This window comes from Hyla sarda, chromosome 1 (assembly GCF_029499605.1).
Source record: "Hyla sarda isolate aHylSar1 chromosome 1, aHylSar1.hap1, whole genome shotgun sequence".
In the NCBI taxonomy this organism is placed as follows: Eukaryota; Metazoa; Chordata; class Amphibia; order Anura; family Hylidae; genus Hyla; species Hyla sarda.
Window position 1 is genome coordinate 532110755 of NC_079189.1, and position 16111 is coordinate 532126865.

The 16111-nt window shown below is 45.8% G+C and overlaps 1 protein-coding gene across 4 annotated transcripts in view; it reads right to left on the reverse strand.

Annotated features, from left to right (window-relative positions):
• FAM169A (family with sequence similarity 169 member A) overlaps positions 1–16111 on the reverse strand; it is an 86921-nt gene that overhangs the window by 55896 nt on the left and 14914 nt on the right. Inside the window, exon 1 of one of the 4 annotated variants that reach the window (XM_056540038.1) lies at positions 1327–1432. The exons of 2 other annotated variants lie outside the window; for them this stretch is intronic. The gene's annotated coding sequence lies outside the window, so the exon portion shown is untranslated. Of the gene's footprint in view, positions 1–1292; positions 1433–16111 lie in introns of those variants that run through there. One more of the 4 variants, XM_056540031.1, reaches the window with a different exon arrangement.

Consider the following 16111-nt stretch of genomic DNA (forward strand, 5'->3'; position numbering starts at 1 on the left):
ATGTGGGGGAACTATACTACCTACCTAATGTGGAGGAACTACAACCTCATGTGGGGGAACTATACTACCTACCTAATGTGGAGGAACTACAACCTCATGTGGGGGAACTATACTACCTACCTAATGTGGAGGAACTACAACCTCATGTGGGGGAACTATACTGCCAGCAAAACACTGGACTATTCTGAAGTGGCTTCTATGAGCCCTGATCTGGATCTTACGGAACATCTGTGGAAGGAGCTGACACATGACGTCTAGAGAAGACACCTTCACTCCTGAGACAGCTGGGGCAGGATCTTACGAGAAGTGGGCCAAGATATCTGGAGAAGTGCAGAAGTCTCATTGAGAGTTACAGAAATCGCTGGATTTCAGTGACTGCCTCAAAAGGTTGAGCAACCAAATATTAAGTTCAGGGGCCATCATTTTTGTCCAGGACAGTTTCATTATTTTGTTTTTCAAAATGCTTCTGTTTTTCTGAGTATCAACATTTTTGTCCACGTCTACATAGTCCATATTTATTGGCTATATTATTGGTTTGGTTTGGCGTGGTTTACATATTTTAAGAGAAACTGTCACTTCCAAAAATCTTTGACATGTCATAGAGACTTTTTACACTTCAGTGTGTAGGCGATCTTGTTTCCAATATGACAGAACATTGCTCCGGCTGATAGAAACCTGTCAAGTCAATGGAAAAATTAATGAGTTGGGAATGTGACGTCACAGCACACGTATGTCACACACCCAAATTGCGCAGAATTCTCCAGTTTAAAGGGGTACTCTGCTATCTGCATTTGGAACAAACTGTTCCGAACGCTGGAGATGGCGGCGGGAGCTCGTGATGTCATAGCCCCGCCCCCTCATGATGTCACGCCATGCCCCCTCAATTCAAGTCTATGGGAGGGGGCGTGGCAGCTGTCACACCCCCTCCCATAGACTTGCATTGGGGGGGGCGGGGCGTGACATCATGAGGGGGCAGGGCTATGACATCAGGAGCTCCCGGCGCCGGCTCCAGCACTGCCTGGAGCATTCAAACTGCTCTGTCATAGTAGAAACAAGATCACCACAAAAATGAAATATAAAAAGGAGAACATTTTTAATTACCTAGTATTGTAGATTCAGTGAGGATACTAGAACAAATACAACTATGATATTCATATTTTACATTATTCTGAAGCATATTTCATTTTATGCATTTATTTTCATCCTTAATCGATAAAAATGTAAAACTAAATATTTAAAACCAAATAATTAAATAAAATAAGTCACACAATTTTACAAAGTGTAAAACCTGCCTTATTGTAACAGAGTTTTAGTACATAGTTTCACCTCATGATTTGTGATCATAGGCCAATAGAGGCATTGGGGGAGATTTATGAAAACCTGTCCAGAGGAAAAGTTGCCAAGTTGCCCATAGCAACCAATCAGATCTCTTCTTTCATTTTTAAAGGGTAGCTCCCACCAAGTACTATATAATCTAATATGTCCCTACCTAGTAGTAATCTAGCCCTAACCCCCTACTAATCGCTTTAATAGAGCAGATTTAGTGCTTCTAAATCTGCTCTATAAAGCAGGGCAGGAAGCAGCAGGCGTGACGTCACTGATGCCTTGCTGGGCGCTTGCTTCCGCCCTCACATCGTCTATGCATGAGTGTTTTATTTATCTAATAGGGTGCCTCCAGCTGTTTCCCAACTACAACTCCCAGCATGCCATGATTGCTATTAGCTCTCAGGCCATGCTGAGAATTGCAGTTGTGAAACAGCTGGAGGCACCCTATTGTCTAATGTCATAGTGTCACAAGAATGCCTCCCGGGAGCGCAATCGCTACCATCACCGCTAGCGGGGTCCCTGTGCCCACTAGCGTTGTCAAATGTGCCCCCCGCGAGCGTGATCGATACCATCACCGCTAGCGGGGTCCCTGTGCCCACTAGCGTTGTCAAATGTGCCCCCCGCGAGCGCTACCATCATCGCTAGCGGGGTCCCTGTGCCCACTAGCGGTGTCACAAGAATGCCGAGCGCGGCTCTGTTCCCCGTCCCTGTCAGCTGTCAGGGTACGGGAATAGATTTAAAAGCCTTGCGCTCGGCTAACGTAGTACTGCTAGGAGCCTGGCGTTAGCCCTACGCTATTTGCAGTACTACGTTAGCTGTGCGCGAGGCTTTTAAATCTGTTCCCCGTATGGCACAGGGACAGGGTAAAGGGGGCGGGCGGGGGGGGGGGCGTGCGCGCGGGGGGGCGGCGGGCGGGGCCGTGCGCGAGGCCAGTGGAGCTGGCCAATGCGCGCAGCCCCAGCTATCAGCGTGCTCGCTCTCGCCTGTTTGATTGACAGGCGGGAGCAAGCACCGCAGTGCCTGAATTTCGACTCATTGTCAGTCTTCAATGAGTCGAAATTCAGTAGTGACGTCACTGCTGAATGCATTCGGCCACTAGGAGGGCGACCCCTAGTGGCCGAATTTAAAAAGTGATTTTAAACTTGTTTAAAATCACTTTTTTTTTATTAAAGTATATTAGAGATATGTTGTAGTACTTAAGTACTAAACATATCAATTTTTGTACTTCATGACAGTGCCCATTTAACAAGGCCTCTGCAAAATGAAAGAAGCCATCTGATTGGTTGCTATGGGAAACTGGGAAACTTTTCCTCTGGACAGGTTTTCATAAATCTCCCCCATTGTGTACTGGTGGATGGATGTTTGGAATTTTGGGACTGACCAGAGTGTCATTTGTGATTTTTTGGTTAGATATACACATGAGCCATTTCCTATAAATAACATAACAGAATGTAAGAAAAAAAGTTAAGGTTTTGCTTACATTTTGGCTTTTGTTCATATAGGATGTCACAACACAGCGCTGGATCCATTGTATGATGCCTATCAATGCGTGACAGATCCCAATGACTTAAAATTGGGTTTACCAAGGTTTTGTTGCTTTGATGACAACAACAGCTATATGCTGCGCCATTCTTACCACTAAATATCCCCAAATGATAGAGCCTCTGATGGCATGTTGAATGGATCCTATCTAGCATATGCATTTTCTAGAAGGTTCACATATAAATAAAAACATATGAAAAATGAGACCTACACATGGCAGAAACTCAAATGAATTATCAAGTAGAATTCTCACTTCTTATCATTTCAGAGATCTACTGTATAATATTATAGCTTAGACCTGGGAGGGGCAAAAAAGAATGAAAAGCTAAAACCTGTATGTCTCATACAAAATACTTATTGCCCAGAGATGCAGAAGTGTCAAAAAAAGTGAGTGCAGCGATACTTTTATTATTTCCCCAGGCATTCTGCGCACCAATTACTATGCATGAAATGAGGAAACTCCTTCAGAAATGAATATGTCTACATGAATTGACAAAGTCCTACAACCTAGTATGTAAGACCAGCGCAGATATCATTACCGAAAATTCACATTTCTCCACACACACTGCAGTTTATTTTAGACTCTTAAAGGGGTTATCCAGAAATAGAAAAACAGAGCTAATTTCTTTCAAAAAACGCTCCCCTTCTGTCCCTTGATTGGATGTGGAATTATAACTTGGCTCCATTAAAGGGGAACTCTGGCAGAAACAAGTGGAAAACAAATGTTTTCAAATCAACTGGTGCCAGAAAGTTATATAGATTTGTAAATTACTTCTATTTAAAAACCATAATCCTTACAGTACTTATCAGCTGCTGTATACTACAGAAGAAATTGTGCGGTTCTTTCCAGTCTGACCACAGTGCTCTCTGCTGACACCCCTGTACGTGTCAGGAACTTTCCAGATTAGAAGCAAATCCCATAGCAAACCTCTCCTGCTCTGGTCAGTTCCTGACATGAACAGAGGTGTCAGCAGAGAGCACTGTGGTCAGACTGGAAAGAACTTCACAAATTTCTCTGTAGTATATCTGTAGTATACAGCACTGATAAGTACTAGAAGGGTTAAGATTTTTAAATAGAAGTAATTTACAAATCTGTTTAACTTTCAGGCACCAGATGATTTGAATTTTTTTTTTCCACCAGAGTACCCCTTTAACTTCTATGGAACTGAGCTGCAGAACCACACCCAAATTGGAGACAGACGGGGAGCGTTTTTTAAAAGAAATTAGCTCTGTTTTTCTATTCCTGGATAACCCCTTTAATAAACAAACTGTCTAAAGCCCTGTGTCACCGAGACTGACCAATAAAACCAGTGACAGGAAAATACAGTAGCAAAATTCTGTGTTAACATACCCTAAAGGCGGGTTCACACGGCAGAATTTAAGCGCACATTCCACACATTTTCCTGATCAGGCGGCGCTAGTCCCATTGATATCAATGAGACTCTGCTGCAGGGTAATGTCCATGCAGAATATTGTGTGTGGACATTCCGCACAAATTCCGCTGTGTGAACATACCCGAAGGCTCTGTTCACCCATGTTGTCAAAGCCATTGTTTTTACAGGCTCTATGACAGATATACCTGAGGCTATGCTTGCATCAGAAAACTGCAGTACATCAAGGGATTATGGCAGGATATCTGCAAAAAGGTAAGTCAACATATAGCGCAGCGTAGCCTCAGCATGTCTGTAACCTGTAATGGACCAAACATAGTTAACTACTGACAACTTTTGATCTGTTTTGTAAAAGTATACTATTGAAGCACTCAAAAGTGCAGACCCATAAAAACAAACTGAATGTAGCCACCAGTCTGCATGCAGTCCATTAAGGCCTTGTTCACATCTTGTTCTGTGAGCAGAATGTTTTTCTCCACTAAAACAACCGACACCTGATAATAATGCAACGGACCCCATTCAAAGTCAATGGGACCACCAGGGACCGAGTCATGTCCTTTGTGGTCACTCGTGTAGCTGAATATATCCTCTATCCTGTATAGTAAAAGGGGTACTCCGGTGAAAACCTTTTTTCTTTTAAATCAACTGGTGGCAGAAAGTTAAACATATATGTAAATTACTTCTATTAAAAAATCTTAATCCTTCCTGCACTTATTAGCTGCTGAATACTACAGAGGAAATTCTTTTCTTTTTGGAATGCTCTCTGATGACATCACGAGCACAGTTCTCTCTGCCGACGTTATTCTAATAATAATAATAATGCTTTATTTATTGTTGTCCTTAGTGGGATTTGAACCCAAGTCCCTAGCACTGCAAGGCAGCAGTGCTAACCACTGAGCCACCATGCTGCCCTTCACATACATCTTGTCACGGTTCGGCTGGCTGGAGGTGGATCCTCTGTGCCAGAGAGGGATTGGCGTGGACCGTGTCGGTGGACCGGTTCTAAGTTGCTACTGGTATTCACCAGAGCCCGCCGCAAAGCGGAATGGTCTTGCAGCGGCGGTAGCAACCAGGTCGTATCCACCGGCAACGACTCAACTTCTCTGACTGCTGAGATAAGCGCGGTACAAGGGAGTAGACAAGAGCAAGGTCGGACGTAGCAGAAGGTCAGGGCAGGCAGCAAGGATCGTAGTCAGGGGCAACGGCAGGAGATCTGGAACACAGGCTTGGAACACACAAGGAAACGCTTTCACTGGCACAACGGCAACAAGATCCGGCGAGGGAGTGCAGGGGAAGTGAGGTATAAGTAGGGAAGTGCACAGGTGAAGGTACTGATTAAAACCTGATGCGCCAATCAGTGGCGCACCGGCCCTTTAAATCGCAAAGACCCGGCGCGCACGCGCCCTAAGGAGCGGGGCCGCGCGCGCCGGGACAGCACAGACGGGGAACGGGTCTGGTAAGGGAATCGAGATGCGCATCGCGAGCGGGCGCGTCCCGCATCGCGAATCGCATCCCGGTTGGGAACATTATCGCAGCGCACCCGGTCGGCAGGTCTGACCGGGGCGCTGTGAATAAGAGAACGCTGTGAGTGCTCCGAGGAGGAGCGGGGACCCGGAGCGCTCGGCGTAACAGTACCCTCCCCCTTGGGTCTCCCCCTCTTCTTAGAACCTGAGAACCTGAGGATGAGACTCTTGTCCAGGATGTTGTCCTCAGGTTCCCATGATCTCTCCTCTGGGCCGCAATTCTCCCAGTCAACCAAAAATAATTTTTTACCTCTGACCGTCTTGGATGCCAGAATTTCCTTCACCGAAAAAACGTCAGAGGACCCGGAAACTGGAGTGGGAGAAACAACTTTGGGAGAGAAGCGGTTAAGGATGAGTGGTTTAAGGAGAGAGACATGGAAAGGATTGGGAATACGGAGAGAAGGAGGAAGAAGGAGTTTGTAAGAGACAGGGTTGATCTGGCACTTGACTTTGAAAGGACCAAGATAACGTGGTCCCAGTTTATAACTGGGGACACGAAAGCGGACATACTTGGCGGAGAGCCATACCTTGTCTCCGGGAGCCCTCCAGAATTTAGACACAAATTGAACGCCTCTATCCGAGACGATATGCGTGGGCAACCCGTGAAGGCGAAAAATGTGTATAAAAAATTGCTTCGCCAACTGAGGTGCCAAAGGAAGACCTGGAAGAGGGATAAAATGTGCCATCTTGGAGAATCGATCAACGACCACCCAAACAACTGTGTTGCCATGGGATAAAGGTAAGTCAGTAATAAAGTCCATACCAATCTGAGACCAAGGTCGTTCAGGAACAGGCAGAGGATGGAGGAGACCAGCAGGCTTCTGGCGAAGGGTCTTGTCCCGGGCACAGACTGTACAAGCCCGCACGAAATCAACAACATCAGTTTCCAGGGTAGGGCACCAATAAAATTGAGAGATGAGTTGGATGGATTTTTTTATGCCAGCATGGCCTGCGAGGTGAGAGGAGTGTCCCCACTTGAGAATCCTGAGGCGCTGGCGTAGAGAGACGAAGGTCTTCCCTGGAGGAGTTTGTCTGATGGAAGTTGGAGAAGTGGAGATCAGACAGTCCGGAGGAAGTTGCGGGGAAGCTTCCACTTCAGAGGCATCTGATGAACAAGAGAGGGCATCAGCCCTAATGTTCTTGTCAGCAGGGCGAAAATGAATTTCAAAGTTAAAACGGGCAAAGAACAACGACCACCTAGCCTGGCGAGGGTTCAGCCGTTGGGCAGACTGAAGATAAGAGAGATTCTTGTGGTCAGTGTATATAATAACTGGATATTTGGATGCCTCCAGCAGGTGCCTCCATTCCTCAAGCGACAATTTTATGGCTAGTAGTTCTCGATCACCAATGGAGTAGTTTTTCTCCGCCGGAGAGAAGGTCCTAGAAAAAACCCCACAAGTAACAGCATGCCCGGAAGAATTTTTTTGTAGGAGAACTGCTCCAGCTCCCACCGAGGAGGCGTTTACCTCCAATGAGAAGGGTTTAGATGGGTCAGGTCTGGTGAGTACGGGAGCAGAAGAAAAGGCAGTCTTGAGATGTTTGAATGCGTCTTCCACTTGAGGAGGCCAGGACTTAGGGTTGGCGTTTTTCTTGGTTAGGGCCACGATAGGAGCCACAATAGTGGAAAAGTGTGGGATAAATTGTCTGTAATAATTGGCGAACCCCAAAAAACGTTGGATAGCACGGAGTCCGGAGGGGCGTGGCCAATCCAATACGGCAGATAATTTATCTGGGTCCATTTGTAGTCCCTGGCCAGAGACTAAGTATCCTAGGAAGGGAAGAGACTGACATTCAAAGAGACATTTTTCCATTTTGGCATATAATTGATTGTCCCGAAGTCTCTGAAGAACCATGCGGACATGCTGGCGGTGTTCTTCTAGGTTAGCAGAAAAAATCTGAATATCGTCTAGGTAAACCACAACACAGGTATATAGAAGATCACGAAAAATTTAATTTACAAAGTCTTGGAAGACGGCAGGGGCATTGCAAAGGCCAAAGGGCATAACCAGATATTCAAAGTGTCCATCTCTGGTGTTAAATGCAGTCTTCTACTCGTCCCCCTCCCTGATGCGGATGAGATTATAAGCACCTCTTAAGTCCAGCTTAGTAAAGATGTGGGCACCTCGTAGGCGGTCAAAGAGTTCCGAGATAAGAGGTAGGGGATAGCGTTTTTTTACAGTGATTTTATTAAGTCCGCGGTAATCAATGCAAGGGCGTAGGGAGCCGTCTTTTTTGGAAACAAAAAAAAAATCCAGCTCCGGCAGGGGAGGAGGACTTGCGGATAAACCCCTTTTTTAAATTCTCTTGGATGTACTCCGACATGGCTTGAGTTTCCGGAGCAGACAGAGGATAGATTCTGCCCCGGTGTGGAGTAGTCCCAGGGAGGAGGTCAATAGGACAGTCATAAGGCCTGTGAGGAGGCAAAGTCTCTGCTTGTTTTTTGCAAAAAACATCAGCATAGTCCAGATAGGCCTTGGGGAGACCAGATAACGGGGGAACCACAGGGTCTTGACTGACAGTACAGGGGGCAGGCTTAAGACAGTCCTTGTGGCAAGAAGTGCCCCAGTTCTTGATCTCCCCGGTGGTCCAATCAAGGGTTGGGGAATGGCGTTGAAGCCACGGTAATCCAAGAAGAATTTCTGAAGTGCAGTTAGAGAGGACCAGAAATTCAATTTTTTCGTGATGGGGTCCGATGCACATTAAGAGGGGTTCCGTGCGGTAACGCACAGTACAGTCCAATCTTTCATTATTAACAGAGTCGATGTAGAGGGGTCTGGCGAGTCTGGTCACCGGGATGTTGAACCTGTTGATGAAAGAGGCCAAAATAAAATTTCCTGCAGATCCGGAATCCAAGAAGGCCACAGCTGAGAAGGAGAAGGTAGAAGAAGAAATCCGCACAGGCACAGTAAGACGTGGAGAAGCAGAGTTCACATCAAGAGCTGTCTCACCTTTGTGCGAAGTCAGCGTGCGTCTTTCCTGGCGTGGAGGTCAGATAGGACAATCCTTCAAGAAATGTTCGGTACTGGCACAGTACAGGCAAAGGTTCTCCATGCGGCGTCGTGTCCTCTCTTGAGGTGTCAAGCGAGACCGGTCAACTTGCATAGCCTCCACGGCGGAAGGCACAGGAACGGATTGCAGTGGACCAGAGGAGAGAGGAGCCGGGGAGAGAAACCGCCTCGTGCGAACAAAGTCCATATCCTGGCGGAGCTCCTGACGCCTTTCGGAAAAACGCATGTCAATGCGGGTGGCAAGATGAATAAGTTCATGCAGGTTAGCAGGGATTTCTCGTGCGGCCAGCACGTCTTTAATGTTACTGGATAGGCCTTTTTTAAAGGTCGCGCAGAGGGCCTCGTTATTCCAGGACAATTTGGAGGCGAGAGTACGGAATTGGATGGCGTAGTCGCCAACAGAAGAATTACCCTGGACCAGGTTCAGCAGGGCAGTCTCAGCAGAAGAGGCTCGGGCAGGTTCCTCAAAGACACTTCGAATCTCCGTGAAGAAAGAGTTTACAGAGGCAGTGACAGGATCATTGCGGTCCCAGAGCGGTGTGGCCCATGACAGGGCTTTGCCAGACAGAAGGCTGACTACGAAAGCCACCTTTGACCTTTCAGTTGGAAACTGGTCCGACATCATCTCCAAATGCAGGGAACATTGCGAAAGAAAACCACGGCAAAATTTAGAGTCCCCATCAAATTTATCCGGCAAAGATAATCGGAGGCTGGATGCGGCCACTCGCTGCGGAGGAGGTGCAGAAGCTGGCGGAGGAGATGATTGTTGAAGCTGTGGTAGTAGCTGCTGTAGCATCACGGTCAGTTGAGACAGCTGGTGGCCTTGTTGCGCTATCTGTTGCGACTGCTGGGCGACCACCGTGGTGAGGTCGGGGACAACTGGCAGCGGGACCTCAGCGGGATCCATGGCCGGATCTACTGTCACGGTTCGGCTGGCTGGAGGTGGATCCTCTGTGCCAGAGAGGGATTGGCGTGGACCGTGTCGGTGGACCGGTTCTAAGTTGCTACTGGTATTCACCAGAGCCCGCCGCAAAGCGGGATGGTCTTGCAGCGGCGGTAGCAACCAGGTCGTATCCACCGGCAATGGCTCAACCTCTCTGACTGCTGAGATAAGCGCGGTACAAGGGAGTAAACAAGAGCAAGGTCGGACGTAGCAGAAGGTCAGGGCAGGCAGCAAGGATCGTAGTCAGGGGCAACGGCAGGAGATCTGGAACACAGGCTATGAACACACAAGGAAACGCTTTCACTGGCACAATGGCAACAAGATCCAGCGAGGGAGTGCAGGGGAAGTGAGGTATAAGTAGGGAAGTGCACAGGTGAAGATACTGATTAAAACCTGATGCGCCAATCAGTGGCGCACTGGCCCTTTAAATTGCAAAGACCCGGCGCGCGCGCGCCCTAAGGAGCGGGGCCGCGCGCGCCGAGACAGCACAGACGGGGAACGGGTCTGGTAAGGGAATCGAGATGCGCATCCCGGCTGGGAACATTATCGCAGCGCACCCGGTCGGCAGGTCTGACCGGGGTGCTGTTGAATAAGAGAACGCTGTGAGCGCTCCGGGGAGGAGCGGGGACCCGGAGCGCGCGGCGTAACACATCTGCTATGCATGGTTGCTCAAATAGACAGCGATGTCAGCAGAGAGCACTGTGCTTGAGATGTCATCAGTGTTCCAAAAAGAAAGGAATTTCCTCTGTAGCATTCAGCAGCTAATAAGTACAGGAAGGATTAAGATTTTTTAATAGAAGTAATTTACAAATATGTTAAACTTTCTGCCACCAGTTGATTTAAAAGAAAAAAGGTTTTCACCAGAGTACCCCTTTAAGCATATAGGGATAGAACACTGTTCTCCCATTTCCCATAATCTGCAAGGTCAATGCTTGGGGATATAGTTAAATGTAATGTATGATACTTTTGCTGTTATTTACAATAATATATATCAATAAAGAATCATCAGGTCACTTCTCAGAGAATACAATATAACTGATAAAAAAATATTTAAGAAACTGTATACAAAAAGATCAATAAGCGTACAAGTGTTTCCAGTCCCTCCGTACAGCACCTAGGAATGTGATATATCATTGCTCAAAAGGCCCGATGTTAAAAATAGGTGTGAAAGCTCATTACCTCGCTGCCTCCAGACTAAAGGACGCAATGATTTCAGCCCTTGTCTTGTCTATCCTGTAATTCCTGTAACTGCGCTCTAACATCTGACTATTTTTTATATGCCTTAATCTCAGCAGTCATTTTATCCTGATAACTGTTATTTGGCATCGTAAGTGCCAGCTACAGCTTCAGTCGCTGTGTTGACTACTATAACACAAATCACCTATACCCAGAGGTGATAGAGATTCCTGCATGCTGCACGCTCATAGGACGGGGTTGGGCACTATCTGGCAAGATGTTCCTGTCTTTTCTGAAAGTCTACCTATCTTTTTTGCATTATTGGTACATACAAAACCCTGAGCAATATATAGTATTAGGAGACCACGACATCCGAGTAGGTATCCAGTAGGTTTGATGCCGCCATCTCGGGCTGTGTTACACTGTGTGCTGTGATAGAGGGAAGGGAGCGGCAGGGGGAGAAATGACAGCGCGCAGCCCTGCACTAACATCACACCAACAACCAAGGACAGAAGAATAGACTCACTACAGGAAGCAACATAGGGATCAAAGACATACAATGCATCTGGAAAGTCTTCAGACCCTTTCACTTTTTTCACATTTTGTTATGTTCTGGTTTTGTGGTAAAATAAAAAACAAAACCCAGTGTTCTCCATGATTCTGCAGTCAATACCCCATTAGAAAGTGAGAACTGAATGTCAGATGCAATTACAGTCTCCTGTATTCTTAGATATGATACCACAAGGTTTGCACACCTGGATTTTCTGCCGTTCTCATCTGTAGAGCCTCTCAAGCTTTGTCGGGTTGGATGGGGACCTTTGGGGGACATTCATTATTAGATCTCTCTGGAGATGTTCGATTGGGTTCAAGTCAGGGCCACTCACGGACATTCACAGAGTTGTCCCTAAGCCTCCTGTGTTGTCTTGGCTGTGTGCTTAGAATCATTATATTGTTGGGAGATTAATCTTCAGCCCAGTCTAAGGTCCAGAGCCCTCTGGATCAGGTTTTCATCAAGAACATCTCTGTACTTTGCTTCATTCAGATTTCCTTCAACCCTGACAAGTCTCCCTGTTCACCTGCTGAAAAACACCACCACAGCATGATGATGCCACCTCCACCTAGTGCTGGGCGGTATACTGGTTCATACCGAATACCAGTATGTTTTTTCTGTACGATATGAATTTTTCCTATACCGCATTACCGGTCGTCCCCTCCCCCCTTCGAATGAATGAATTATCAGCAGCAGCGCTGCGCTGTCCCCCACATCTGGGAACTAATCATATGTTACCCGCAGGCGCTGCTATCCCCGTCCTCCTGTGAGCTGCTAGCGCTTTAAATGAATGAGTTGCGTGCCGCGGCGCTGGAAATGATTAAAGGACATCTGTACTGATTAATTTTACATATTCCTGTGCCCGGGCTGCAAAAATAAACAAAATAAACTTTGACTCCCCTTCCTACATTCCCCCGTTGCTCTGGTATCGGCTTCACGATCCTCCGCTACGATCCTCATGCTGCTTCCTGGGGACGGGAACGTCACAGAGCCGTCAGCGTATCACTGGCCGCAGCGGTGTCCCGCCTCGGCCAGTGATAGGCTGAGCGCACTGTCATGTAAGGAGCCGTTAAATATTGTGGAACCGCCATAACTTGCAAAAATACCATGATGTACATTTTTGGCCATACCGCCCAGCACTACCTCCACCCTTCACTGTAGGGATGGTATTGGGCAGGTGAGGAGCAGTGCCCGGTTTTCTCCAGACCTGATGCTTGGAATTCTGGTTAGAAGTTGAATTCTGGTTTCATCAGACCAGAGAATCTTGTTTCTCACAGTCGGAGAGTCCTTTAGGAGTTTTACGATAACTTTAGCTGGACTTTTTTTGTGTCTTTTACTAAGGAGAGGCTTCTTTCTGGTTACTCTGCTAAAAACCCAGATTGTGGAGGCTGCAGTGATGGTTGACCAGAGTGACCATTGGATTCTTGGTCATCTCTCTTACCAAGCCCCTCTCTACTCAAAGAAGAGTCCTGGTTATTCCAAAATTGTTTCATTTAAGAACTGTTATGGCAGCTGTGCTCTTGGGAACTTTGGGGGAGATGTCCCGCATCAATATAGACCAAACTACAGAGGGTTAGGTTGGTCTATTGTGCGCATCATTTATTAACCCCTTAAGGACTCAGCCCATTTTGGCCTTAAGGACTCAGACAATTTAATTTTTACGTTTTCATTTTTTCCTCCTCGCCTTTTAAAATCATAACTCTTTTATATTTTCATCCACAGACTAGTATGAGGGCTTGTTTTTTGCGCGACCAGTTGTCCTTTGTAATGACATCACTCATTATATCATAAAATGTATGGCGCAACCAAAAAACACTATTTTTTGGGGAAATTAAAACGAAAAACGCAATTTTGCTAATTTTGGAAGGTTTTGTTTTCACGCCGTACAATTTATGGTAAAAATGACGTGTGTTCTTTATTCTGAGGGTCAATACGATTAAAATGATACCCATTATTATATACTTTTATATTATTGTTGCGCTTAAAAAAAATCACAAACTTTTTAACCAAATTAATACGTTTATAATCCCTTTATTTTGATGACCTCTAACTTTTTTATTTTTCCGTATAAGTGGCGGTATGGGGGCTCATTTTTTGCGCCATGATCTGTACGTTTTTTTGATACCACATTTGCATATAAAAAACTTTTAATACATTTTTTATAATTTTTTTTTAATAAAATGTATTAAAAAAGTAGGAATTTTTGACTTTTTAAATTTTTTTTCGTTCACGCCGTTCACCGTACGGGATCATTAACATTTTATTTTAATATTTCGGACATTTACGCACGCGGCGATACCAAATATGTCTATAAAAAAAGTTTTTTACGCTTTTTGGGGGTAAAATAGGAAAAAACGGACGTTTTACTTTTTTATTGGGGGAGGGGATTTTTCAAATTTTTTTACTTTTACTTTTACATTTTTTTTTACACTTGAATAGTCCCCATAGGGGACTATTCATAGCAATACCATGATTGCTAATACTGATCTGTTCTATGTATAGGACATAGAACAGATCAGTATTATCGGTCATCTCCTGCTCTGGTCTGCTCGATCACAGACCAGAGCAGGAGACGCCGGGAGCCGCACGGAGGAAGGAGAGGGGACCTCTGTGCGGCGTTATGAATGATCGGATCCCCGCAGCAGCGCTGCGGGCGATCCGATCGTTCATTTAAATGGCGAACTGCCGCAGATGCCGGGATCTGTATTGATCCCGGCACCTGAGGGGTTAATGGCGGACGCCCGCGAGATCGCGGGCGTCGGCCATTGCCGGCGGGTCCCTGGCTGCGATCAGCAGCCGGGATCAGCCACGCATGACACGGGCATCGCTCCGATGCCCGCGGTTATGCTTAGGACGTAAATGTACGTCCTGGTGCGTTAAGTACCACCTCACCAGGACGTACATTTACGTCCTGCGTCCTTAAGGGGTTAAAAGGCGCACGGCTCTTGATAAATTCTGCACACGGACTTCGGGATCTATGCTTTAGACTGTATTTAAACCTGCTCCAACATGGTCTGACATTTCGGCGTACTTTCAGCCGATGCGACTTGTTGCCAAAAAGTCGCTATTGATAAATTCAGCACCAATGCATTTTTCCGTCTAAAATTTTCAGAATGCATCATGTTCTAAAAATCCTCTAAAGCAAAAGTCGCACATATTTAGACTGGGACTTTCTATGCGACAAATTTAGACAGGAAAAAACTGTCTAAATCCTTTGATAAATCTCCGCTTTAAGTGTAGCAGAAACTTTTCTGTACCATTCTCCAGATCTGTACCACCACACAATACTGTCTCTGAGCTCTACAGGCAGTTCTTTCCCCATTGGTCAGTTTTTGTTCGGATATGCACTGTCAGCTGTGAGACCTTATATAGACATGGCTGTGTCTTTCCAAAACCTGTCCAGTCAATAGAATTTCCTACAAGCGACACCAGTCAAGGTGTAGAAACATCTCAGAGATTATCAAGAAAAATGGGAGGCCTCCGGAGCTAAATGTCAAGTTTAATAGCAAAGGATCAGAAAACTTATGTCCATGCAAAATTGTTGCTTTTCCTTCTAAATAAAACTGCAATAACTTTAATGCCATTAAAATTAAAGGGGTATTACCTTCTGGGAACAAGGGTCACCCACCTGAGCTGCTTTACACAATTTGTCATTACTTTAATGGGAACTGCATAAACAGCACTGCAAGCTATTATGTTTTTGTAACTCCAATTGAAGTCAATGGTAGTTACGCAAATTATGTAAAACAATGAGCTCAGCTGTTTTTAGCACCCTGACCAGGACCTTAGAAAATGGCTTCCTCTGACTATTCCCATCCAATCTGATAGACCTTTAAAAGATCTGCAGAGACAAATGGCAGAAATACCCAAATCCAGGTGTGCAAACCTTGTGGCATCATCCACAAGAAGACTGGAGGCTGTAATTGCTGCCAAAGGGGTTTTAACGATGTACTGAGTAAAGGGTCTGAATTCTTATTTAAGTGCAAAATTTTAGTTTTTCCTTTTAAATAAATTGGCCAAGATTTCTAACATTATTTTTCACATTCTCATTATGGAGTATTGACTGCAGAATGATGGGAAGGACCTAAATATTTTATTTATTTTAGCACATAAGACCACAACATAACAAATGTAAAAAGGGTCTGAAAACTTTCCGAAGGCAATTTGTGGGGAAACTGACCAATATGAATTGGGAAATGGAGTCAGGCACCTCCGTTCTCTCAGATCGTATTTAATGCCATCCATGTTTTACATCGCCATCCAATAAGAAGTATCCCATAGTATGCAGGATTGGAAAAACAGAAATAATTTCAAAACTACAGCTCCCAGCATGCCCCCACAGCCTCCGGCAGTCCTGGCCTGCTGGGAGTATAGTTTTGAAACAGCAGGAGGCACCATGGTTGGGAAACACTGCTTTAGGGAGTAACTTTGCAAGATACAAAAACCCCTTTAGGGTACGTTCACACAAGCGGATTTTCGCAGCGTATTTCACTGCGGATTCACTGGTGAAGGCCCCGCTCTATGCTGTCTTTACATGTGCCTGCTCGTAGTGGGAATACGCCGCTACCACCAGACACCCTGCAATGTGCGAGTTGCAGTATACTCTCATATCGCGGGAGCTCTCTGTCTAGCTCAGAGCAGGGAGAGTGGCT